Below are 27,097 nucleotides of genomic sequence, written 5' to 3'. Positions count from 1 at the left end.
GTTAAGGGATGACAAATTGAAAACTTGCTTGACTGAAATTCCCGTGGAGGAATGTTCAGAAAGAAAAATTTTCGATCTGATGGACCATTATCGTGTTAAAGATATGAATGATATGATCTGAAATGAATTGTTATTTAATGATGAGTTCTATATAAGGGATATTTATCCCCGTATTCTGTTGGGTTGACCAGAGGAACCCTAGAATAAATTGGATCTTAAGAAAAAGAGTTGTCCTCTACTTGGCGAGATGAGGACATCTCGCACTTTTTTAAGTGGGGTAGAATGTAAGATCCCTCCCCAGTCTTCGAGGTATACAGGAGTAAGAATCTCCCTTTTTGATCTTATAATTATTCCCTCTCAAAAATAAAAGAAAGATTCTGTTTAAAAAAAGGAAGACCCTTTCCCTAGAATACTTCTCAGGAGTCACACTGTTTTAAGGATTCAGAACAATGAGTTCAAAAGTGAAAATCGGTGTTTTGGATACCAAGGTTTTGGTTTTCATTCGAGTACGGCCCAAAAGAAGTTCTTTATCTCTTGGGGAGTATAAGAACTTATCCCCCAGATATTGTGAGCCTTATATCTGAATTCAATGAAAGTAGATTACTTAGCCTACAAGCTTCTTTTACCTCCTCATCTCAAAGTTCTTAATGTATTTCATAGAAATATGTGCCAAACCCAAATCATGGAAAGACGGTAAAACTTCAGTGGCAAGATACCGTTGGCTTCTAGGTTACGCTAACTCCTTCCTTTATATAAGTCGTAACTTTTGCCTGTCGTTCACAGTAATCTTACTTCCATCGATCTCCCTTCTTCTTAATCTCCTTCATGGCTTGGCAACAGGAATTAGTTTTATCCATGATGATTTCTCACCTTCAAGACGCAAGTGAGTCTGTGAAGAAAGATTTTATTGAACAGTATGAGCGCTCACTTTTTCCTCACTTGGAAACGTCTGTAGCTCAGACCAAATGGCGGACCTATCAAGACATAACTAGGGTAACACCCTGGGGTCAGCAGCACTTTCGTAACAATGTCCGCTTGGCCATGGTTATCGAAGCTTTGGGTTTGGGTCCCCGATACTACTGCGTCATGAGATCAAGACATCTTGGGTTTTCTGAGCGGGTCTTCTTACTGGCGTGTTTTCTTCCTCATGAGAAGATATGCCTTTACCCCGTTTTTGGCTTACCTCTCAGAGGTCCTTTTGTTAGATCACCTCATACCACTGAGATAGGTGCAGCAATAACCAACAGAATTATTCCCATAGATGAGTTACCTTATACATGCGCAGCTTGTGAGTGCTGCTTTTGTGATCATATGATGGACGGGCTTATGGAAGTGTAAAGAGTTCTTCTATCTTTACTGTATAAGTTTCGAGAATGAATAAAGTTTAAATCTTGTTCTTATCTTGAATCTTGCTCTCTTTGAGACTTTTTCTTGGTGGTTAATCCTGATTTAAATTTTTCTCTAAGTCTCATAATTCGTGCATCTTGCGAAATTATCCCAGTTTGCGAGATGAGGACATCTCGCATTTTTTAAGTGGGGTAGAATGTAAGATTCCTCCCCCAACTCCCTTTTGATGTCTAGTATCTTCCCCTGTAATCAATCCCTCTTCAGAAATATAAAAGACTTGTTTCTAACTGTTTTAACCTAGAGAGAGAAAATATTCTAGAGAGAGAATGTTCAAATTTTTAATATTTTTGGATAGAAAATTATCTCATCTTATTAAAATAAGTTCCCTTGAAACAGAAATTCAAAAAGAACTTTCCAATGTGCAATTGGAATTAATTGGAAATGGGTATAAAGGACCTTAGCCTAAGGGTCTAGATTTTCAGAAATTTTTGGATTATGGTCCAATTAAGGTTCCTATGGGCCAATAGCATCAATCCATGTGTAAGGAGGAGATAAATCCAATTTGTAAAAGAAGATACCCAAAAATGAGTAAATGCTCACATAAGATGAAGAGTTGAAAATGTACAAGGTTTATTAGTAAAAAACTATGAGCAATATTAAAAATATGAGATATTTTGGGTATCCAAAAATGAGTAAATGCTCACATAAGATGAAGAGTTGAAAATGTACAAGGTTTATTAGTAAAAAAAAAACTATGAGCAATATTAAAATGATTCCATTATGACACATATGTAAGGAAGGGGAGTTCTTTAAAGGAGGTGCATATTTCACATAAGATGAAGAGTTGAAAATGTACAAGGTTTATTAGTAAAGAAACTATGAGCAATATTAGAATGATTCCATTATGACACATATGTAAGGAAGGGGAGTTCTTTAAAGGAGGTGCATATTTCACATAAGATGAAGAGTTGAAAATGTACAAGGTTTATTAGTAAAAAAACTATGAGCAATATTAAAATGATTCCATTATGACACATATGTAAGGAAGGGGAGTTCTTTAAAGGAGGTGCATATTTCACATGCTTGAATGAGTTTTAAACTCATAAAAATTGAGATATTTCATCTCTCCTCTCTCCTAATTCAAGTCTAGTTCCAAAAAGTTAGCTTAACTGACCTAAAAATGGTCAAATATTGACCAAACTGATTTAGAAAATTCTAGAATCAGTTTGTTTGGTTAGGAGCTCAATTTTTCCTATAAATAGAAACCTCCCCCTTGTTGAAAAAATATATAGTGTTTATGCATCGTTACTCTACTCCACCTAAGCCAAGAACTGTGAATTCATTTAATAATTCACTAGTTTTTGGAGCTTCCCTCTTTCTTCAATCCCCATTAGTGGCTCCATCAACATACTTAACCAATTGATTGGTTGGGGGCCTCTACCGTGAACAAAGAATCAAGCAATTTGTAAGGTAATTAGTGAATATTGATCTTTTCTATAATTTCTCAATGTTTCTCTTTTCTCAACCCCTCTCAAGCTTGAGAAGCTTAATTGGTATGGTTTTTTTTTTGAATGCTATTGAAGTGAATTGATAATGTTAGTGAAGAGTTACATAAATGCTATTGAAGTTAATTTCCATTTATGTTTAAATTCTAATAGTTTTTATGTAATTTCTCTCTCTCAATCAAGAAATGGTCATACTCATGACCCATTCTCAATCCAAGTCAAGCTTTTCATAAAGCTTTTCCTTAACCCAAGATTAAGCTATGCTTGAGGCCAAATTAATGGCTTTTTTCTATGCTTTTAGTTTATGTATATTGATGATTCAATCCATTATGGATGAATGATCTAATTAGAGATCATTTTAATTATTTTCTTAATGATAAGCTTTATCCCTTAGAAAAATTGAGGTTTATTAGTCATAGCAGCGGAGCTATGGCAAAATTTTTATAAAAATTATGCATAAAATAATTTCATTCAAAGCATAAAAAGAGGACTTCCTACCATATTCTAGGAATTATCATCCTAGATTAATTGAAAGATATTCATTGTAATCATAGAGAAATTGATTTTTATATTATGCATAATTGATTTTCATGCATAGAAGTATGCATAAAAGATAATTTTTTTATATTAAAAGTGTTACTTTTATCATTTTTAATTTTCATGCATAGAAGTATGCATAAAGGAAAAATTTTTATATCAAAAGTGTTATTTTTACCATTTTTATTTCATGCATAGAAGTATGCATAATGGTTAAATTTTTATATCAAAAGTGTTACTTTTACCATTTTTATTTTCATGCATAGAAGTATGCATAATGGATAAATTTTTATATCAAAAGTGTTATTTTTATCATTTTTATTTTCATGCATAGAAGTATGCATAAAGGATAAATTTTTATATCAAAAGTGTTACTTTTATCATTTTTATTTCATGCATAGAAGTATACATAATTGATAAATTTTTATATCAAAAGTGTTACTTTTATCATATTTGAATTTCATGCATAAAGGTATGCATAAAAGTTGATTATTTTATTATAAAAGTGTGTCTTTTATTATATTGAATTTCATGCATAGAGATATGCATAAAGGTTGATTATTTTATTATAAAAGTGTGACTTTTATCATAATTGAATTTCATGCATAGAGGTATGCATAAAAAGTTGATTATTTTATTGTAAGAGTGTTACTTTTATCATATTGGATTTCATGCATAGAGGTATGCATAAAAGATATTCTTTTTATACTAAAAGTGTGATTTTTCTCATAAATGGATTTTATGCATAACTTAGATGCATAAGAGAAATTCTTTTATTCTAAAAGTGTAATTCCTACTAAATTGAATTTATGCATAAGAAGATGCCCAAAAAAAAATTGATTTTTAATTCAAAAGTGTCATTCTCATCTAAATTGAATTTATGCATAGGAAGATGCATAAAAGATTGAATTTTAATTCAAAAGTGTCATTTTCATGTTAAATGAATTTATGCATAGGAAGATGCATAAAAGATTGATTTTACTTCGGAAGTATTAATCTCCTTAAATGGAATTTATGGATAAGTAAATGTGTAAAGAAATCTTATATCAAATATAAGAATTCTCTTGTATTCTATAAAAAGATATGAGATGTGATAGGATGTGATAAGAGGTGTATAAGAGGTGATAAGAGGTGATAAGATGAATTAAGATGTGATAAGATGTGTATGGGATGAGCTAAGAAGTGTATGTGATAGGATAAGATGTATATGGGTTGTGATAGGGCAAGAATGGATGTGATGTAAAAGATTATATGTGAAGGCATATGGGGTTATATGAATGGGAATGTGGAAATGGATGTATGTATGTGGATGTGTGGATGTGGAGATGGGAGCATGGATGTATGAATGTGAAAATGGATGTATGCATGAAGATGTATATGTATAGATGTGAATGTGGATGTAGATGTGGATGTATAGATGTGAATGGGAATGTGGATGTGAATGTGGATGTAGATGTGGATGTATAGATGTGAATGGGAATGTGGATGTGGATGTATGTATGTATGTATGTGGATGTATGTATGTATGTGGATGTATAGATGTGAATGGGAATGTGGATGTGGATGTATGTGAATGTGGATGTAGATGTGGATGTATAGATGTGAATGGGAATGTGGATATGGATGTATGAATGAGGACATGATAATGGATGTATGCATGTAGATGTGGATATATGGATATGAATGTGGATGTGGATGTATGAATGAGGACGTGATAATGGATGTATGCATGTAAATGTGGATATATGGATGTGAATATGAATGTGGATGTGGATGTGGATGTATGGATGTCGATATGGATGTGTATGTATGAATGTAGATATGGGATATGGATGTATAAATGAGGATGTGAAAATGGAGGTATACATGTAGATATGGATGTATGGATGTGAATGTGGATGTATGGATGTGAATGTGGATATGGATGTGGATGTATGGATGTAGATATGGATGCGTATGTATGAATGTGGATATGGGATGTGGATGTATAAATGAGGATGTGAAAATGGATGTATGCATGTAAATGTGGATGTATGGATGTGAATGTGAATGTGTATGTGAATTAATGTGTCGTCGATATGAGGAAATGGATGAGAATGAGTACACATTGATGAATGGAATGTGGAATAAGTAATGTGGACTAAGGAGGGATAATGTGGAAAGACGAGAGTTCGATTTAGAAACTGTATTTTGTGACTGTTTGTAAATGACTGTTTTATGTCAAGAATGCTGGGGAAGCATTTTGACCATCTTGTGGATTAAGGTCATGAAGACCTAACTGTTAAAGTTGCAACTGCTGACGGAGAGTCAATGGAGGACGTCTCGCGTAGCAAGGTCGACCGAGGTCTTGACCAGCCTCGGTTCGATTTAAATGGTGAGCTTCCGGTACGGTGGATGAGGGACCAAGGAAGCGGCCTATGAGTGAAGCGCTAGGTCACCTGCGAAGGATCCTAGAGGGTGCTGACCATACGGTGCTCGGGCTCTGGGTCACCCAGGATACCCACGCGTGCGTCGAGGAAGATATTGGAACAAGGAGTAAGAGTTGTTTTGGTTGATTGACCTTGCTGGTCTTCAATGGATGAGTCCATGGCTCTTTATATGGATCTGTTGGTTGATCTTGCTGATCTTCAACGAGAGTCCATCTTGATTTTTATAAGTGATTATATTGCCAAGTATTATGGGCTAGGAACTATTGAAAAGGCCCCTGTGTGGACAGGTGGTGAGCGTTCTAGTTGCCAATGATGCCATAGATACTCTGATGAAGGAATGATTGGAAATTATGAATCAACTGGATAAATTGGAAGATTATGATCAGTGGTACTATGGTTTCATTAAAGGATTGTTTTAAAGTTAGCTGATGCTAAGAAAAAGGCAATTTCATATTGGGTGTGTAAGTGGTGTGGCTAGTTTTATGTTTGCATGAACTTCCGGCTAGGGGGCCTTGGAACTCTTTTCCTTGGTACCCGGGACAAAACCTAACCAAATTCCAAATTGGATCCCATCACTACAGTGGTTGGGCGGTTGGCTAACCCATGGGATCGGATGGGGTTAGGCTGGACTGATGGATCCGTAAATCGAGATTTAAATTCTATTATTACGATAGATGAAGTAAATCCCGGATAGTAAATTGTTCTATGGATAGGAATCAACGGCTGTGCCTCTTGATGGGGAAAAAAGCGTTGATCCCAATGATCCAAGTGCAAGTTCTTCCTTGATCTGACCAAGTACCGTTAGAGGTGCAGTCGGATCGGTTTGATCAGTAATGATCTTGACTACGTTAGAGTAAAGAGTTATCCTGGTGGAATCGCCCATGCTTTCCGGGTAAGAGAAGTTTTTTCGGGTTCGGTTTTTGAAAAACCGGCGGATTAGTCTCTTGTCCGGATATCCGTGGATGAGGCCCCGAGTGTGGGTCCCTGCCCCGCGCATGAAGTGCTACTTCCGCTGCTAGTACCCCGAATCTGTTGCACGGTGGGAACAGGGATCTCACAAACTTCATCATCATGATCATCAATGCAAATGCACCAAGAAGGATAGGGAATTGTCGCTACTATTCCTAAATATTGGCAATTAAAGTGCCACAAAAGGAACAAGATTAGTGTTCAGGACATAGCTCCAAACAATTAGGCAATTATGTCCAGCATGATGATTGACGGATAAATCTCATAATGTTTTCTTACCATTCAAGGCAATTGTAAACTTGATCAATCTAAAGCACCAAAATGATTTGTAGACTCAGGTGCAAGAGCACACATGACAAGCCGCAAAGTATGGTTTTCAACTTTAGAAAAGAATCAAAATTCAAAAGAGCATTTGTTCATAGCTCATGGGCATCCATGCAGGGTGTAAGCAATAGCTCAAATTCTAACTGAAAGTCTTTCAAGTGAAAAGGTCATAAAAGATGTTTTGCATGTGCTAAACTTGACTCAAATTTTGTTATCATTGGGTCACGTTAACAAGGTCTGCTACTTCAAAACTCAACTTAGCATCTGCCTAAAACCTCTTGAAACTTAAGAGGGGGAAGTAATATATAACTTGCTCCCAAGTTTTTATAGTTTTGTTCTAGTTCTTTATAGCCATGCTCATAGAAGTATCAAAGTCTACGATTTTTTGTGCGTGTAGCACTTTTTTCTTTTGTGCTCTATCATCTTGTAACAATCTAAGAGGGGGTGTTGAGGATGTAAATTGCATTAGGGGTACTGTGTATTCAAGAGTGGTAGAAATGGGCATGTCCCACATGTAAAGACCAAGTGTAAATTACACATGGGGTTGCGTATATATAACCTTGTAAGACATCTTTATGCAGTATAGAAGTTTAGATTTGCATAGTATCATGGACTTGTGGCAGCTACCTCCTTCCTCCTCTCTCCCATAGCTTTTCCCGCTTCTCTTAACACGGGCTTCCTTGTCTCTAACCTTCTCTGTTTCATCCTCTTCACTGCACATCATCGGTTGGATGCCGAGAACAAATCGAGCACTTATGAATTGGCAAGGGGCAGACTGAACCAGATAGTGGAATGAGAGAGAGATCAAACAACCTCCCCAATCACCATTGCACCACCAAGCATATCAAGGGAGGCTGGGGGCAACAAGGCAGCCATTGCATCATCTGCTCGAAAAATGCATGTTTAAGGCAAATGATCAGAGAGTGGGAGACGTAGCCACCTACATGATCGTGTCGGAAGTGATCTTTAGAATCGATCGACGGAATTCAATCAAGAAGATAAGCAGTACAGAAGTGGATTGATTCATCGTGATTGATCTCAGATTGATAATCTTGAACGGAATCTGGAAGATCATGGGAAGGCCAGTGTTCCCAGTATTTCACAACATGATTCCTATATGGATTGCCGTGTTGAAGCTGTTGAAGAAAGCTTTGAAAAGTCTGTCATTGATCAGGCTTTCCGAATCCGGAGGTCCTCATTTTCTCGTGCAGCCATTTCAGTGCAGTGATCTGCAGCAGACAGAATCTTTCCATTACGAGAAGCCTATTTTAAGACTCGAAATGCTCTAGCAGACCTCGCACTGACTGCATAGAAGTGCTAGATTATGGGTTTATGTTCTCATGAAACATCTTGTTATACGAGACCCTTGAGACGTAAGTCATAGAATTGCTACCTTGAAGTTGCCTCCCTCTTTGGCAAAGAACAATGTTCCAATAAAGGATTAAAGTTATGGTGGAGATCGTAGGAGTCCCTCAAACCCTAGATTGTGGAAAGGTTCCTCTATGAAGATAGGCCCCTTATGGTGCTCAATTATCAAGGATGGCAGTGTGTTAAGAGACAGTGTGTTAAGAGACCAGGACATCAAGGGTACATTGAGATTAAACAAAAAGGGAGTGAGGACACGAGGAGACCTTTGGGACAAAGGTAATCAAAAATGTAAATTGGATGAGTAACTCATAATATCATTTAATCTCCATGGATTTCATGTAAGACTCATTCATGTGATGATGCAATTTGGGACAAAAATACACTTGCTTGGATCAAAGAAAGATTGTATACCTTTGTCAAGAAGTTTATATGGATGTCGCATTACTAGTATAGTCTTCTCTGAGAAGAATAAGGAAGTGATAGACTCACTCAATCTTAAGTGGCAAGCCTACTTCGCCTCAATATGGGCTAGTAGGTTTTCTAGAATCCAAGATGGGAGTATTTCTAAAAAACAATCATGTATACTTGAAACCAAAAAAGGTAAACTCTTCCACACAAAGTTCACCACTTAATCAATTGGAGAAGAAGAACACAAACCACACCACGAAAGCAAGAGCAGACTGGGTACAATCTCCCTCACCCTAGATCAATGGCTCACACTTCCTCATCTAGAGTATTTATGATATTTCATAAAAGCACAATGAGCCAAAATTATCCCTCTCTTCCAAAATGAGGGATTTGCTTTACATAGCCATCTTTGAGCCCAAAATTGAATTATGTCCACTCCACAATATATTGCTCAAACTTGCAATAATAAAGAAATATAAAATTGGCCCATGGCCATAAATAATGCAATGTGCAACACCTCGATCAGTACCCTCGCACTAACTCCAATCCTCACTATGAGTTCTATCACCTGTCCTCAAACCGCCAATTACATTACTTATTAACAATCGATTGAAGGAATCACCGAATCAATCGATCCCAACATAACCACGCTCAAAGCACAATACCAATAACACTAGCGATATCAGTATTAACCTGGAATCACCCATGATACCAACCATTTAGCATGGCAAACCACAAGGTAGTCAAGCATCCCCAACTAACCACACAAAGTATCCCACTAGGACCCCCACCATGTTTGGTGCACTCCTATGGAGTACTTTGCCATAGTCACACTTGACTAAATTAATAATATCCTAAGTAAGATATATCAAAAATATAATTTCCATAACATCCCTCTTGCTTGGATTGCAACTGACCTCAGTTACGTGTTTGATTATAAGAACTAATGAGGCCTGGAAAAGTTCGAGAGAACCGCTCAAGCATCCACTGCATCATCTCTTGGATGATTCTTAAATTTGAGCGAACTACTTCAAAGGGGTTTCGTTGGCGAAACTACCAGCAGTGTGTTTTTTTACGGATGTGCATGACACCAAGGCAAAAATGGTATTTAATGCTCGATCGACCATGCAAAGCATATCCGATCGAGCACGATGGTGCAGGTGCTTGCGTGAAGCGTGCTTTGCGTCGATACCAGTTGCGTCACAGTGCCGATCGCTTCAAGGATGCACATGATGTGGTGCGGTGGTGCAGCCAGCACTTATCCACTAGTGCTACCTCCTCGTTTCAGTCGCGTGACGATAGGGTGGTGAGCCGGTATTTTTGGTGCGTGGACATTGGGAGTCTTGATCGGTCTAGGCCTTTTGATTGTCGTTCCGTGCCTGGCACTCTTGATTTCCATTCCATCAGGAGCGTAGGTAAGTCTCACCCCGCGATCTTTTCTCGACGGTTTGCATGTTTTTGCTCTGCATGCATTGATGATGATTGGGGAGGGTGCTCCATGATACCATGGGCCGATCCATGGGTACGGCGAGTGCTTTCTCCCTTCCAGCCTTGGGAGGAGGTACATGATGATCAGGATGCGGGATTCAGTTCCTCTAGAGATTATGACCAGCTTACAGATATTTTGCGTATTGGTGATATCTTCGCGGTTATTGCTTCGGAGGGCAATGAGGAGGGTGTGGATTATTACTTGTTGCGATGCTCTATGCTGAAGAGTGTGCTGAATGAGGATACAGTGGATGGGCATGGGATGCACTTCAATGCTCATAGCATGATCGTAGGTGGCCACTATTTTCAGCAGATACAGAGGCGTGGTCGGTATATTGAGTTCCAGGAGTACATGGCGGATCAGGAGGCATACATGTATTCTCATCTTGTTGTTGGGATCAAGATTACTTTGAGTCGTGTTCGCACTCGCAAGGCGACGTCCACTCCACGATGGCGCCTTGCAGTGGCGGATCACGAGAGCATACTTGCAACTATTGGCATGAGAGCTGATCCTGAGGAGTAGCACATTACATATCATATTTTTTGGGATCATCAGTTGATTAGATTGATTTTTATTGGGTATCACTAGTTGATTACACTTTTTTGTATTCGATATGTATAGGCTCACTGTGTGACCGTACCATTGTAATTTTCATGGACTCATATTTTGTATTTCACTATGATGGCTGTATACACGTTCATACACATCATTGTATTAGATTCTATTTTTTACATGATGTCCGATGTCTTCTCAATGGGATTTGTTGTGTTTGTAAAACAAAAAATTGTTTATTAGTAGTAATGTTGTAATTTGTTTTGTGCTTTAGGACATTTTAAAAACGTGACTAAGAAAATTCGCGCACGTACTAACGAAATACGCGTGTGGACTTACTTGTTGGGGATGAAACTTCGCACGACTCTTAGGCCACCCTAGACATACATCCACGCGAGATTTGGTCTGAACTGATTTGGTATGCGCCACGTGGAAGGTACAATGCGTACATTTTTACAATCCCTACTAGCACGACTACGTATGAGCTATGGCGCATGTACTAACGAAATACGTGTGTGGACTTATCTGTTGGGAATGAAACTTCGCATGACTCTTAGGCCACCCTAGACATACATCCACGCAAGATTTGGTCTCCAACTTATTTGGTATGCGCCATGTGGAAGGTATAATGCGTACATTTTTACAATCCCTACTAGCACGACTACGTGTGAAAAATGGCGCACGTACTAACCAAATATGCATGTGGACTTATCTGTTGGAGATTAAACTTTGCACGGCTCTTAGGCTACCGTAGACGTACATCCACGCAAGATTTGGTGCCCAACTGATTTGGTATGCGCCACATGGAAGGACAGCTGCGTACATTTTTACAATCCCTACTACCACAACTACGTATGAAAAATGGCACACATACTAATGAAATATGCACGTGGACTTATCTGTTGGGGATGAAACTTCACACGGCTCTTAGGCTACCCTAGACGTACATCCACGCAAGATTTGGTCTCCAACTGATTTGGTATGCGCCACGTGGAAGGACAAATGCGTACATTTTTACAATCCCTACTAGCACGACTACGTGTGAAAAATGGCGCACGTACTAACGAAATATGCACGTGGACTTATCTGTTGGAGATTAAACTTTGCACGGCTCTTAGGCTGCCGTAGACGTACATCCACGCAAGATTTGGTCTCCAACTGATTTGGTATGCGCCACGTGGAAGGACAAATGCGTACATTTTTACAATCCCTACTAGCACGACTAAACCCTAAACCCTAAACCCTGAACCCTAAATCCTAAACCCTGTTGGGGACGAAACTTCACACGCCTCTTAGGCTACCCTAGACGTACATCCATGCAAGATTTGGTCTTCAACTGATTTGGTATGCGCCACGTGGAAGGACAAATGCGTACATTTTTACAATCCCTACTAGCACGACTAAACCCTGAACCCTAAATCCTAAACCCTGTTGGGGACGAAACTTCACACGCCTCTTAGGTTACCCTAGATGTACATCCATGCAAGATTTGGTCTCCAACTGATTTGGTTTGCGCCACGTAGAAGCAATCCCTACTAGCACGACTAAACCCTAAACCCTAAACCCTAAACCCTGAACCCTAAACCCTGTTGGGGACGAAACTTCACATGCCTCTTGGGCTACCCTAGCAAGATTTGGTCTCCAACTGATTTGGTTTGCGCCACGTAGAAGCAATCCCTACTAGCACGACTAAACCCTTAACCCTAAACCCTGAACCCTAAATCCTGAACCCTGTTGGGGACGAAACTTCACACGCCTCTTGGGCTACCCTAGACGTACATCCACGCAAGATTTGGTCTCCAACTGATTTGGTTTGCGCCACGTAGAAGCAATCCCTACTAGCACGACTAAACCCTAAACCCTAAACCCTGAACCCTAAATCCTAAACCCTGTTGGGGACAAAACTTCACACGCCTCTTAGGCTACCCTAGACGTACATCCACGCAAGATTTGGTCTCCAACTGATCTGGTTTGCGCCACGTGGAAGGTATAATGCATACATTTTTGCAAGCACCTTTTCAATGCTTAATGTTTACAATTACGACACACGGCATTATTTTTAAAATACATTATGTATTAGATGTGTGAATTGAGATATTTGAAATTCAAAATCATACTCTTAATTTTAAATACGCACATGGGGATGAAACTTCGCACGGCTCTTAGGTTTAGTGTAATAATTGCAAGCATTGATATATACGAAATTCAATATGATATTCAAAATGATAAAGTTGGAACTTGAACACTTTTTCAATGCATAATGTTTACAATTACTTCACATGGCATTCTTTTTTAAATACCTTATGTATTAGATGTGTGAATTGAGATATTCGAAATTCAAAATCATACTCCTAATTTTAAATGTTTATGTTACATTTAAACAAACTATAAACTGAGATAAACAAAGTGTGAAGAACATCATGAAAGTACGAAAATGCTCATACATCATAAAAGTGGGAACAATATCATGAAAGTACCAAAATGAATCTGTACATCATCATCATCATGTTGCAGAAGTGCATCCCTATACAAGAAACGTGTGAAGCCTAAACAATCAATCTGAATCCGAATCTGATAGCTCTACATATGATTCTCTAGTGGAACGCTGATGTGGCTCCTGTATGACCCGCTGCCCAACCGTCCGCTGTGTGCCCTCAGGCAAAGCCGGCTCAGATGGGCCAGCCTCATCACCTGCATGAGATGGGCCAGCCTCATCCTGATGAAGAGGAGGGCATGCTGCACGCGCCACCGCTGCCATCTCTGCCTCCCTCGCCTCCTCTATGTACGCGCGTCTCAGCTCCCATAGCCATGCATCTGCAAATACTCGTGCCTCAAATCCAGCGCGAGTAATCGTCTCTACGTGTAGAAGACGCTGGTCTCGGCCCCGCCCTAGCTGCTGCTGCTCCACCCACTGCTGCAATGATGTCTGCAGCTCTGCCTCTCGCTCAATCCGGCGTGCCTCCTCTGCTCGTGCCTCGTCACCTGGCATGAAATCACCATACGAAAAGCGTCGTGGAACGCATGCTGCAACCACCGATGTATCAGCACCCTCCTGCATCAGCAACGCTCTCTATGCCTCCTCCCTGTAGTGCTCTGTCAAGACTACGCGGGCGAATGGATCAACGGCCTGACGACGACCAGGATATAGATCATCCATGCCTAGTCCTCTGTATGTCGCCACATCAATGTCAGCAAAGCATACAGGGCACACTGATCGTGCCACCATGTGTGGCGGGTCATGCAATGGAGATGTGCGATGTGGCCGCACCCTAGTCCAAACCACCCTACGGTGTCAAACTCCTCGTGGCAAAGGACACAAGTGGCAGTAGGAAGCCTGGCTATGACTGCTGCGTCTATGGGTGTCCTAGTCGGCACATCTACAGGAGGAGCGGGGTATAGGGCCACGCTGGGGTCGATCCTATGGCGAGATGGATCACGACTAATATGCCTCAACTGCAAAATATAGTGCTCTGCACGATGGTATGCTATGCATGTCCGAATCCTCTGCTCCTCCAAATCTGTCTGCAACAGTCGTACGCGAGACTCCATCTCCTGACGCAATAGATGTGCCTGCAATGCAAACATGTCGCGTACATGGTGAGAATTAACCAAAAAACTTCAGTTCAAAACACGCTACAAAAAAATAAACTAACATAATCAAAATAACTAACCTCGTCCCTAGACTCTCGGCCAACAATGCCTCCAACTCTGCAATCCGTGTGTCTCGAGCCTCCAACTCGTGCTGAGGCGGTGTAGATGTGGGAGGTGGTGTAGATGTGGGAGGCTCCATCGATGATCGAGGTGGGGGAGGTGGAATCGCAATAGATCTCGATAGGGCAGAGACCATGTGCTGCAAGGATGATGCCACTAAATGAACATCCCCCCTAATCTGTCCTCCCACCGCTCGCAATGCCGGTGCAGGGATGGTGTGCAACTCTGGTGCCTCACGTCGACGCCGAACACCTGCAATCTGACGCTCCTGACGCCCCATCCTACCACATCTCGCTCCTGATCCTGGACGGGTACTAAGGTAGTCCACCCGATGACCAAGCACAAACTCAGCGTATAGTTGCATGGCAAACGACCTGGCTATCTGACGGTTGTGAGGCAATCGACCACCATTCGCAGCAAGATATCTCGGATAAATGTGTGCTGCTATGATGGAGTGCCTACAACGTAAAATATGCAAGGGGAGCCCTGATCGTGGTCGCATCGCCTCGGTGTGACCATCCCAAAACATATCCTCCAAGGCCTGCCTGTGATGTGACTCACGCTCAACGAATGGCTCTCCAATCCAAGCCACCACCAGTGATCTCCGCCTCAGCCTGTGCCTGAAAGCTATCCACAACGTCCTCAACTGTGTCCAATCGACCCAGAGCCTCAATAACTGAATCTAGACTCGCAACCAAGTGAGGGGGTGCCCTAGCATCCTGCAGTGCCCTCATCTCAGCTCTCAGCATCTCTATCTGCATACGAATAGTGGTGCTAGAACCTGTGCGCTGGCTGGCGCATGCACAAAAAAAACACATGGAAATTAATATTCTATTTGGGTAATGAAAATAATATTCTATTCAATATGACTTATAATCTATTTACGTAATGAAAACTATGCGTATGTACTCCTTGATGAGGTAGGATGTCGTTGGGATCATCCTATGCACCTACCGGTAGATGGGCCAAATGTGTGGCTCAATATTAATCAATATTATTAATAATTCTTAATTTTGATTAGAATTTTTTCAAACTCTAGTTGTTGCATTTTTAAACTTAGATGTCTCAAATATTTTTTCCTTATATGTTTCCCTTTTTTCACTTTTTATCCAATATGAAACTTTTCCACATGTGGTGTAAGGACCACATTGTCCACTTATGGCCCCTATACTAAGGACAGATAGTGGAGAGGTTTGGTTAATAAGACCTTCTTTGAATGCTTTACTGCCTTGGGTTTGCAATAGATATGGAGGAGATAGAAGGATACCTAATACATTACTTTGAACGATACACAAGCAAGGCGCATCTAGTATTTCTCGGACTACACATTAAAAAAGAGAGCGGGTTCACACTACAGACCTTTTAAAACGAGAACTTTGAGAAAATAATTAAGCCTTTTCAATATTATCTATTTTGGTTGGGCAATCCACCTCAACTAGTGGCCATTCCTATAGATCATCACTTGGTTCCCATGCTTGGGGAGAGAGGAGACCTTTGGACAATCATAAAAATTACGTATGTGTTTTCGATGCGCTGGTGCATTTACAAGATCCAATTAGCCATATGCTTATGCATCTAACCACTCTAGTGTTGGGGTCTTTGCCCATGTGGTGTGGTGTTTTAGGGATAATGCCCATGTGGTGTTTTATACAGCCTACTTACTCTACCTAAATTATGAAACAACTCTTAACCAACTATATAATCTATAATATTCCACATAAACGATGATTTTTTAAAAGATGGTTTTGAAGACTAAAATTTAAACGTTTTTTTATTTAAATAAAAATAGCACCAATTTCAAAGATAACATAGAACCTACTTTAATCTCTCTTTTTCTTGTTCTTGTTTTCTTGTTTTCTTGTTTTTAATACATTATTTTCTTATTTTAACAAAATTCTTATTTTCTTGTTCTTGATACCACTGAATTCTAAAAACAAAATTTAAACGTTATATTAAATTCAAAACTTCAGTAATTTGTAAACTTCACTTATAAATTTTTTTAAATAGATTATTTTAAAAAACAAATTATATACTTTTTGACATTTAAATACTAACTTAAACTCTTATTTTCTTTTTTTTAAAAGATCATTTTTAAAAATAAAATTTAAACGTCTTTTTATTTAAATATAAATAACACTAATAAAAAAATATCTTTAATCTCTTTTTTTTAAAAGATGATTTCAAAAAACAAAATATATACATTTTCAGGCTTTAAATAAAAAATTACGTAATTCCAAAAATAATTAAAAAAACTTTAAAATGCATTTCAAATTTAGAAATATTTTATAATTATTCCTATAAACTAAAATTTAAACGTTTCTTTATTTAAATAAAAATAGCACTAATTTAAAAAATAACTTTAATCTCTCTTTTTTTAAAGATGATTTTAAAAACAAAATATTTACATTTTCACATTTTAAATAAATAATTACGTAATTCCAAAAATAATTAAAAAAAACTTTCAACTGCATTTCAATTTTAAAAATATTTTATAATTATTCCTATAAACTAAGATTTAAACGTTTTTTATTTCAAAAAAAATAGCTCAATCTCTTTTTTTCCAAAGATGATTTTTAAAAACCTAATTTTTACATTTTCACATTTTAAATAAAAATTTAAAATGCATTTGAAATTTGAAATATTTTATAATTATTCCTATGAACTAAAATTTAAACGTCTTTTTAAAAAATAACTTAAATCTCTTTTTTTTCAAAGATGATTTTAAAAAACAAAATTTTTACATTTTCACATTTTGAATTAAAAATGTCGTAATTCAAAAATTTTAAAAAAACTTTTAAATGCATTTCAACTTTAAAAATATTTTATAATTATTCCTGTGAACTAAAATTTAAACGTTTTTTTATTTAATTAAAAATAGCTCTAATTAAAAAAATAACTTTAATCTCTTTTTTTTCAAACATGATTTTAAAAAACAGAATTTTTACATTTTCACATTTTGAATAAAAAATGCCTCATTAAAGGTTTTTTAAATTTAAAATTTTCACATTTTAAATTATAAATGTAATTCAAAAATTTAAAAAAAATTTACAAATGCATTTCAAATTTATAAATATTTTATAAATATTCCTATGAACGTTTTTTATTTAATAAAAAAAGCTCTATTTTTTTTAAAAAAATTCATTTTCACATTTTAAATAAAAAATGTCATAATTCATAAATTTCAAAAAAACATTAAAATGCATTTGAAATTTAGAAATTTTTTATAATTTTTCTTATAAACTAAAATTTAATTAAATTCTACCAAAAAGAAAATGCTACATTAAAAAAACAAAATTTTTACATTTTCACATTTTGAATAAAAAATGCCTCATTAAACGTTTTTTAAATTTAAAATTTTCACATTTTAAATTATAAATGTCGTAATTCAAAAATTTTAAAAAAAATTACAAATGCATTTCAAATTTATAAATATTTTATAAATATTCCTATGAACGTTTTTTTATTTAATAAAAAAAGCTCTATTAAAAAAAAAATTTCATTTTCACATTTTAAATAGCCCCCCCCCCCCCCCCTCCCACTCCCCATGCCCCCCCCCCCCTTGCGCGCATGTCGCGTACCCTCCCCACCCCCACCCCCCATGCCCCCCCGCCCCCCCCCCTCCCACTCCCCATGCCCCCCCCCCCCCCCCCTTGCGCGCATGTCGCATACCCCACCCACCCCACCCCCCATGCCTGTAACGGGTGGCCCGTTGACAAGGGACTGAGCCTCAGTCCATCCCTCCTTCATCAACCACCTTTTGTACGGATGTACGGCACAGTGCACGACAACAATATGATGCCGTACGACACATGTATCGGCTGTACGGAATCATACGACGACTGTACGGAATCTGTACGATGCTCGATGCACAGAATGTACGACGGTACTTCAGTACGGCTGTACGGCGTGGGACAGTATGGATGTACAGTGCAGGATAGTACATATGTATGGGCTGGCGCGTTGTACAGTTGTACGGGTGACGAGCTGTACAGCGAGGGATAACAGGTTGATCAGCTTACACCGACAAAAGGTTTGGCACCTCGCTTCGGCTCTTCGCTACCTGGGGGGTAGTATGTCCCAACGGTTGGGTTGTTCGCCCATTAAAGCAGTACATGAGCTGGGCATCACAGGGTCTTCTGTCACAGACAGTGACGGCCTGGTTAGCTTGTCTGCAGTACCCAACTACTAGGTCGCCACAAGATTGGCTCGCACAAAGGTGAGGTCACACAGCAGTCCCAGCAGTGAACAGGTGGAGACCAAAAAGCAGTCAACAGTAAAGCTATAGGGTGTCTACTACCAAGAGGCTTTCATGTCACTCTATACGGACCAATCCTGCCTGAATAAAGATGACTTGGGTATTAGCTCTACATCCTTGCCCGACAAAAGGTCCATATACACAGGCGCTGGTATTGAAGAACTGCTCTCTTGAGCCACAGTGGCAACCTGGAGACTCTTGGACATTAATATTGGGAAGAGATATCTTAGCCGAAGTCACCTCCTTCTCGAAGCGGCATCAGCACTGCCGAAATCTGCATGTTGATCAAGCCTACTTGTGCGTGTAATTGAATAAGGGATCGAGAATGAACCGAAAGAGTTTGCAAAGAACAATTTACACTCTAGGGTCCAAAATTAGCATCACGGTTGCCTCTTGCAGTAGAAAGATGGCCACCCCAACTAGAGCTCTAACATGCACTTTAGTCTGGACTCTGCAGCATGAAGGTGGCTAACACAATTTAAGCCACATGCCCCATTATGCCCAATTATGCACGCGAACACACACTGACTTATTCAGAAAAAACAGAGCAAAACTTACTGTCCATGCCAATGCTAACGAGCACCCCAGCAATTGACACACCTTGTTCTTAACTTTTGTCTATCTACTAAATTTTCACCATCCCCGTGTAGCATTGAACTTAATAATCAAATCTAGTTAATGATCACTTTACCTCTATCTGTATACTATCACCAAAAGAAGTAAGAGAGAACACAATCAGCATGAAGCGTTTCCATACTAGCATCAAATAAAGCAGTAACTCCTCACAAAGGCTATGCATGAAACTTAAACTACAGTTCTGATTCTTCATGTATTGCATGTACAAAACTTTGGGTACTGTTTAAGCTAGGACATTGAGCAGTCGAAGCTTGACCTTGCATGAGGTGTTATTCTTCCTGTAATTCTTGCACAAAAATGTTGTGTACTGTGTACTTCAACATAAGCATCAGAAACTCATCCCATTCGCACTTGTATCAAAACTGGATATTGCTGGAGCTTGACCAGCATGTGGACTATATCCTTCCTGTCTTGCCTAAACAAAATGTTATGTATTCTTCACATTAACATATCAAAACTGGATATTGCTGGAGCTTGACCAGCATGTGGACTATATCCTTCCTGTCTTGCCTAAACAAAATGTTATGTATTCTTCACATTAACATAGGACGATGGAAACTGGTCCGAGTAGGACTTGTATTAAACCTGGATGTTGCTACAAACCTGTCATGAAGTCCTGTAGCAATCTGCAGACCTATCAAAGTAAAGCTCCATTACTCACGTTTACTTTCTCTGGTTATACCTAGCTGAGTTTCCACATTTGTGAAACCTATGGTGGCCAGAGAGCTTTTCTTTTGGACGACCTCCTTTCTTTAGGAGCCTTGGTCATGATCCATACAGATGATTGTGGAATCTGGGATTGGTGTAATTCAAGCCAATTCCGAAAACCATCCCAACTTCCGTTCGACCAAAAACTATCATCTGGCAGGGGCAAAGTTGGCAGTACAGTAGTTACATACATCTTCACAAAGTCAATATTATCTGAAGAAGTAACCACATTCATGTCTCTTCCAACACAACCCCCTTTTTGGACACCCACAAAATGATTAGGAAGAGATAAGGGGATAATAGGGGCTCTTGAACTTCCAGCTAATGTTGAGCAAGAAGTCCCTAAATACCTGCTATTAAAGCAAAGTATCTGACCCACACTACATGCCACATTACCTGTGTTAGTGGCCGCAAATGTCTTCTTAAGCTCTAAATAGAGCTCTCTCTTAACCTCTCTCTCCACTGTATCAATGATTGAAAGCACTCTTTTTGCTTTCGTTAATCTCATCTGATTATTTGCTGCATGTTTGGCAAGCAAATTGTTGTACACTCCCTGTATGGTAGGTGTGTATTGCTTCCAAATTGCATTGCTTTCACTGGTTCCCTCCACTAGCTCTTTTCTAGCATTTTCTAGAAAGTTATTGATTGCGGGGAATGAGATAGCAACAACTTGCTTATTTGTAATGAATGTTGGAGAACATGGCAGTAAAAAGCTTGGCATATTCTTCTCTATCTTGAAGAAGCAAAGATCTGATCCATTTAGAAAAAGCCCATGAGTGTCTCTCTCTTTTGATCTTGATTTTTCTGTGAAGCTTGGATCAAGGCCCTCAAAACCCGCATGTGTATCAAAAAAGCTAGACATTACTACCATTCCTCTGCATACCTTGATTTCAATCTCGCCTTCCTTGTCAACAACATGCCTTGCTGACACAATTAAAGTGGGCGATGCTGAAAACCCTGTTGCGTAGGACGTTTTGACTGTAGATCCATCCTTGCAGCGAATCCTTAATCTGACTGTAGAGCTTACTGCTGTGTCAAGTATCTTTGGCTTCATACTTAGAATCTTAGACGGGCTGTTATCATCTACTTTCAGATCTGAAGGTATTGCAACAAAAGAAGAGCCATCTACAAACCCTACAGGGTACACCTTGGAGAAATTCAACTTAGTAGGGGACGTGGGGAGCATGGGATCCGAACACACTTTTTCGTCTTCATCAGATGGCTCCCAAGCCATTTCTTCAAAATTTTGTGATAGGGCTTCTTCATCTTGTGGATAGTCAAGACTATCCATGCTATCATCTGATGTATCTGTATCCAAATTAAATTGTATGCTAGTCTTATCAATAAAGCATGAAAGTACAATAGTCACAAGACAAATAAATCTGGGAAAAGCACGGATTTTACCATTGATTTTATTTGTATCCACTTCAGAAAAGATTTTGGTATAGCGATGCACATTGGCAACATTCATTTTAGGCCATGCTTTCGTTCCATCTACTACAGCAGGAGCTGTAAACTCATGTTCTGCTTGACCTGCTCCTCCTTGGGACTGTCTTGATGATGTTGTTGGTGTAGAAGGTGTAGAAATGACTTCAAGTGAGGCTATGTCTGGTTGACCAGCTGTTTGCAGTGCCCTTGGTGGAGGTATCAGATTGGGCATTGTCAAACTGTGCTGTGGAACTTGTGGTTTAACGGGCACTGCTGTGAAGACATCCCCTCCAAAAAGATTGGGATCCACTGCTGCCTTAGGAGAAGCACCAGGTTTAATTCCTGTAAGTGAGCCACCTTGAAAACCTTGGTTTGGAAGAACTGCCCTTGTCTGGGAATGCTGGCCAGTGGGGTTGTTGATAGAACCTGGACCCGGCCAAGATGATGACTTCTTAGTTGGCCAATCAGATGAAACAATTCCTGATGTGGAAGAAGGTGTTGATGGTATTGAAGCTCTAGGTACTGGTGTGGACATGGTTGGTCTAAGTCCTTGTGGTAAAGAAACAACTGGATACGGTTGTTGTGCTGGAACAGTTGGGGGCCAAACAGGGCTTCCTGATCCACCTGCTTGCGGGCTTGCTGAGGTAAAAATTGGTGCCAATTGGATTTGCGGGGCAGGAATTTTTGATACAGTGGGTTCACTCAATGCTTTGTTCACAAGAGTGGGGGTGAGCTCCCTTCCACTTTGTGCGACTGTCACAAGCTGCAGTGCCTTGTAAAATTCAGCCCGAGAAAGATATCCCCTTTGCCCTTTATCTGCATACTGCCAAATCTGTGGTATACATGAGACACTGAGTAGTAAGCAAGAAAGACCCATGCCATGAGGAGCAAGGTAATAAGTTTGTACAAACAGCGCACAAGCCAAATTCATATCTGTTCAACAATGCTTGGTGCATTCCAGCAGCTAGCTATTTGTGCAACATTCTGAATAAATGACTGGTTGTTATATCAAGTGCATTATTGGGTGCTTGTTGATGTAACCAAATAAGATAGCTGAAATGGAGCAAACTTTACCATATTCATGCCTGTAACATGCTCTACAAAGGTGCACTACAGGATTGATCTGAGTGAGGAAACCTCATTGCCACTATGTGATGGGTTGAGCTTTGTCTGTGTTATTGCACGTCAATGTGCACACATTCGTGTGGCCAAATGATAAAGATTAGAGACGTGTTGACAATATCAGCCAAGCAGACAAGGAAGCATTATTTATGTGCCTGCACACCCATCGCCTTGCATGCATCCAGAAAAAAATACCAAAGCGAGTCATCCTTGCTGAGTGATGATCATATTGCAAAGAGAGAGCATCATTTTAAGTGCCTGCACTTCGCTTCTATCAATTTGCATGCATCCCGAGAAAATAACACATCCGTTCTGAATGATTATCAAAATGCAAACAGATTTTTCCATCAAACCATAAAAATTTCTGCCACAACTGAATTTCAAACCAGCAAGTATAATACTGCGTCCTACCGTATGACTATGACTGTGGAGGATCAGAAATCAGATCCTAGCGGAATAGGAAAGGAAATACCTTGGCGATGACCTCGCGATGAAGGTTGGCTCCCTGCAAGAAGGAGACGGCATCCTCTTCGCTAATGCGGCCATCGCGATCAACGTCTGCGCGCCTGAAGTAGGCATCGAAGAGATCGGGGGAAGCCATGGCCAGCTGCTGCTACAGGATCTGTGACTACGTGGACGTCAAGGGTTCACGGCAGAAAAAGGGGACGAGGGCTCATACGAGAACCACATGCGCAGAAAGCAAGTATCAAGTCAGAATTAAAATTGGACGTAGGACCGGGCATTTTTTGTTAACAAATCACGATTTTTTCTTGACACTGTACAAAATTGTTCAAAATCACTTGAGACTTGAAGTGTGTACATATCTAGGGTTTAGAAGCACAGAGATCACTTAACAAAAGAAGTTGGATACATAGAACTTGGGACAACCAAAACACTTGTCATTTGATACTCTGAAACTACCAAAAGAAGCTATTTAGACATCTAGAGTTGTTCAAACTAGGAGTTTCAGCTGTCTAAGTGGCAGGAATTTTTTGTACTATTGCATGCAGTGTTTGAGTATAGTTAGACTCACAAGACTCTAGAAGTGTATATAACACAGTGATTTGGACAAGTCAGTCCAGATACTTGCAAAAGATTACTGACTAAACTCCGTAAGCTGTATAGTGGTTGAATTGATTCTTTGCAGATAAGGAGTCAAGCAATTGTGTTAAGCTGAGGATTGAAGGTTAAAAGCAGTATACCAACAGGAATTCAGGTAACAGGTTTGGTTTCTATAATTATACTTGTTCATGTACTTAAGGTCAGGGGGAAACTTGTCTAGAGACCAAGTAAGTTAGGTGTCTATAGAAGAAAGTGTCATTCAAGCAAAGATTGAACACTTGACAGTGATTCAAGAGGAAGTTATTTCGCACACCTCGTCTGAAATTAACTATTCCTATTCTATGGAGAAAATTCCGAGCATGGACTTGCATGGAAAGATGGGGCCCATTGGCACATCTAGATCTCACGAATAAAGACGGAGGATGCTATTGTAGTATGCCTATACCAACTAAATGGGGGCACGTATTTACTTAGATAGTAATAATCAACACTATGTGCAAGAAGACTTGGGAAAGAATGATTTTGTGAAACAAGTTGAAGTGTATTTTAGAGAGGACTATTACTTTGATGACGAGGGAATTGCTTACATCACAACATCCTTTCCGACTATAGTTGACCCCATGGGAATGATAGAGACCAAAGAAAAAGTAGATGAGGGTTTGGAGAGACCACCTTTGGAAAATGACATCAGAGTCAAGTTCATTTCTATCAAAGAAGTAGACAGAATTGTGGTGGACAATCCGAGGTTTGGGTTATACCGTTTGGCTAGTCTAGACGCATCCACATACTACATGAGGGAAGATGTGCATCCACGAGAATTAATGGATCCTAAGAGGATGTACATGTATGCCTATCAGTTTGAGACCCGAACTAGACATATATTGGTCGATGCTAATGGTCACGAGTATAGACATGCTCGATTGAAAGACATGGAAAAGCTAACCTGTATGGGAGAACCTTTTTCTGTCATATATTTAGACCAAATATCTACTCAGCTGCCTGCCAAAGAAGAAGTAAGCTTCATGGACAAGGTAACTAGAATTCCTAGTCAGGTAGAAGAAGCACAAGTAACAAGGTCAATAGCACCAAAGGCTTCAGATCCTGGAGCAAGAGCGAGCTTCCAGCCAAGACCTTCGATGATAAGAGGTGGTTATACGGTCGTTACAAGGTCATCAATACCACACCCAATAGAGCGAGCAACACCAGATGCCCCTATAAGAGAGGAACATAGAGTTGTGCATAGAGCTCCAACACCTATGATGAGGGAGGAACCATCTATGGCTGCCCCTGGAATGAGAAGGTTTGTTGCTGAGCCAAGACCATTGCATCCTTCTCAAGTTGCAAAATGTATGGCATCGAAGTATAATGGTTCGGATGATCCCCATGCACATAAGTCTCATTTTCTAAGGATTTTCTAAATGATTTCTGGTAGTTTTCTTTATTTTTTATGCAAAGTTATTAGAGAATTGGGCAAATCTACTCACATTGGTATCAGAGCTTAGGCATCTCTTTCTTCTCTAAGAAGAGAGGTCCTTACGTTGCTCACGAAGGTGGGATTTGTGCATTACTTGTGGATAAGTGGGATAGGGATTTATCCTCTCCACTATTCTAAGGCTTTTGTTGACATTAAGGGTTGGAAAAAGTCTACTAAAATCCACACAAAAATTTGCTTAACAATGGCTGAGAATAATGAAGAGAGTAGAGTTAGCTTAGATACTCTTGCACACACACAAGATGATGTCTCTAATGCAGTTGATTATGTCAACTTTTTTGTGTCAAAGCTCCAACAAACGAGGAAAAATCCTACTCTTCATGGGGAGATTATACTACAACTCCGGGAGCGAGGTATTCTCATAGCCTCCCAAGAAGAGAGAATTCCAAAGAAGCCTCTTGGTGAGAACCTCTATGGGAGAAAAGGAGAATACTCAAGTGGAGCATCAAAGGGAAGAATCACGTAGTGATTCTAGGCGTGATATAGCTCCAAGGAGACGACGACCACAGCGGCCAACTTCTCCTCCCAAAAGGGGTCACCGTCAAAGTCTCCTTCACATGAGGACAAGAAAGACGAAAAGGCCCCTAAGAAAAGAAGGGAGAAAAAGAGATCAGCATCTTCTCCTTCTTCTTCTTTATCCTCCTCTGAAAGTGAAACTTTGGATAAGCTAAAGAGGAGAGCCTCAGGGCATAGAACGTCTTATGCTACATGGAAGAGGTCCAAGAAGCTTATGGTTGGTTTCTTATATACTTTCTTTTCTTTCTGCACTAGACCTTTACCCTCATAAGCCCCCTTTCCCTCCCACATGCTCTTGATTCCCATTAAAACTCATGTGCAAGGTGCACTGTGAGAAACATCAGCTGCTAATCCTCTACTCTTTCTCTCTCCTCTTGCCCTCCATCCCTCTAGCCTTTTTGATCTCTCTAACCTCTTTGAGAAGAGTATCTTGAGACCTATGTTGTCGATGTCTTATAGTGTCAGTATGGCTCTAAAATGTACAAATTCAACAGTTAATCCAAGCTAGGAGATTGCCACTATATAGAGGACTCCAAAATTATGAATTCTACTATTAAATCCATGCTGGGAGATAACCACTATGTAGAGGACTCCGAAATATATAAATTCTATTGTTAGATCCATGCTAGGAGATTACCACTATGTAGAGGACTCCATGACACTATAAAAAATAATATCTTTTTAATTTGATGAGCTCAACCACCTCTACATAGACTTGGTCATAATGCAATGATTGAAGATAAAATATTACGGCATGACATGGAAAGGTGAAAAACACATCTTAAAAGTTGTAAAATTTAACTATGTGCATCTATGGTTTGTGCCCTTCTGATTGTATGAATGATTTCTTTTCGAAGTGTGATGGAATGGTTGTCGTTGTATTAAAGTTGGATGAATGTCAAGTTGTCAAAGGTCATAATTTAGAGAGGGCTAGCCTGATAGATGAAACAAGGCTTGAAAGGGCAAAAAACATCACGAGGAAGAATTGTAGGAATTATCGAAGAGCCAACATGAGGAGTTATTAGAGGAGATACAAGAGGAGTTATTAAAGGAGATACAAGAGGCACAAAGTAAAGATACGTGGATGCAGAATGATTCTCTAGTAAAAAAGAAAGAGAGTGCAAAAATAATATTTTAGTGGTGCTTGAACAATGGCATCGATTTGTAGAATGAGTTAGACATTTCATGAATTGTATGCCCCCACCATGCCTTGTGTTCTTGGAGTAGACTTCTCTTTGT

This window comes from Cibotium barometz, chromosome 16 (genome assembly GCF_041138505.1).
Source record: "Cibotium barometz isolate CiBa-2024 chromosome 16, ASM4113850v1, whole genome shotgun sequence".
NCBI lineage: Eukaryota > Viridiplantae > Streptophyta > Polypodiopsida > Cyatheales > Cibotiaceae > Cibotium > Cibotium barometz.
Note: the sequence above shows the minus strand (reverse complement) of the source record.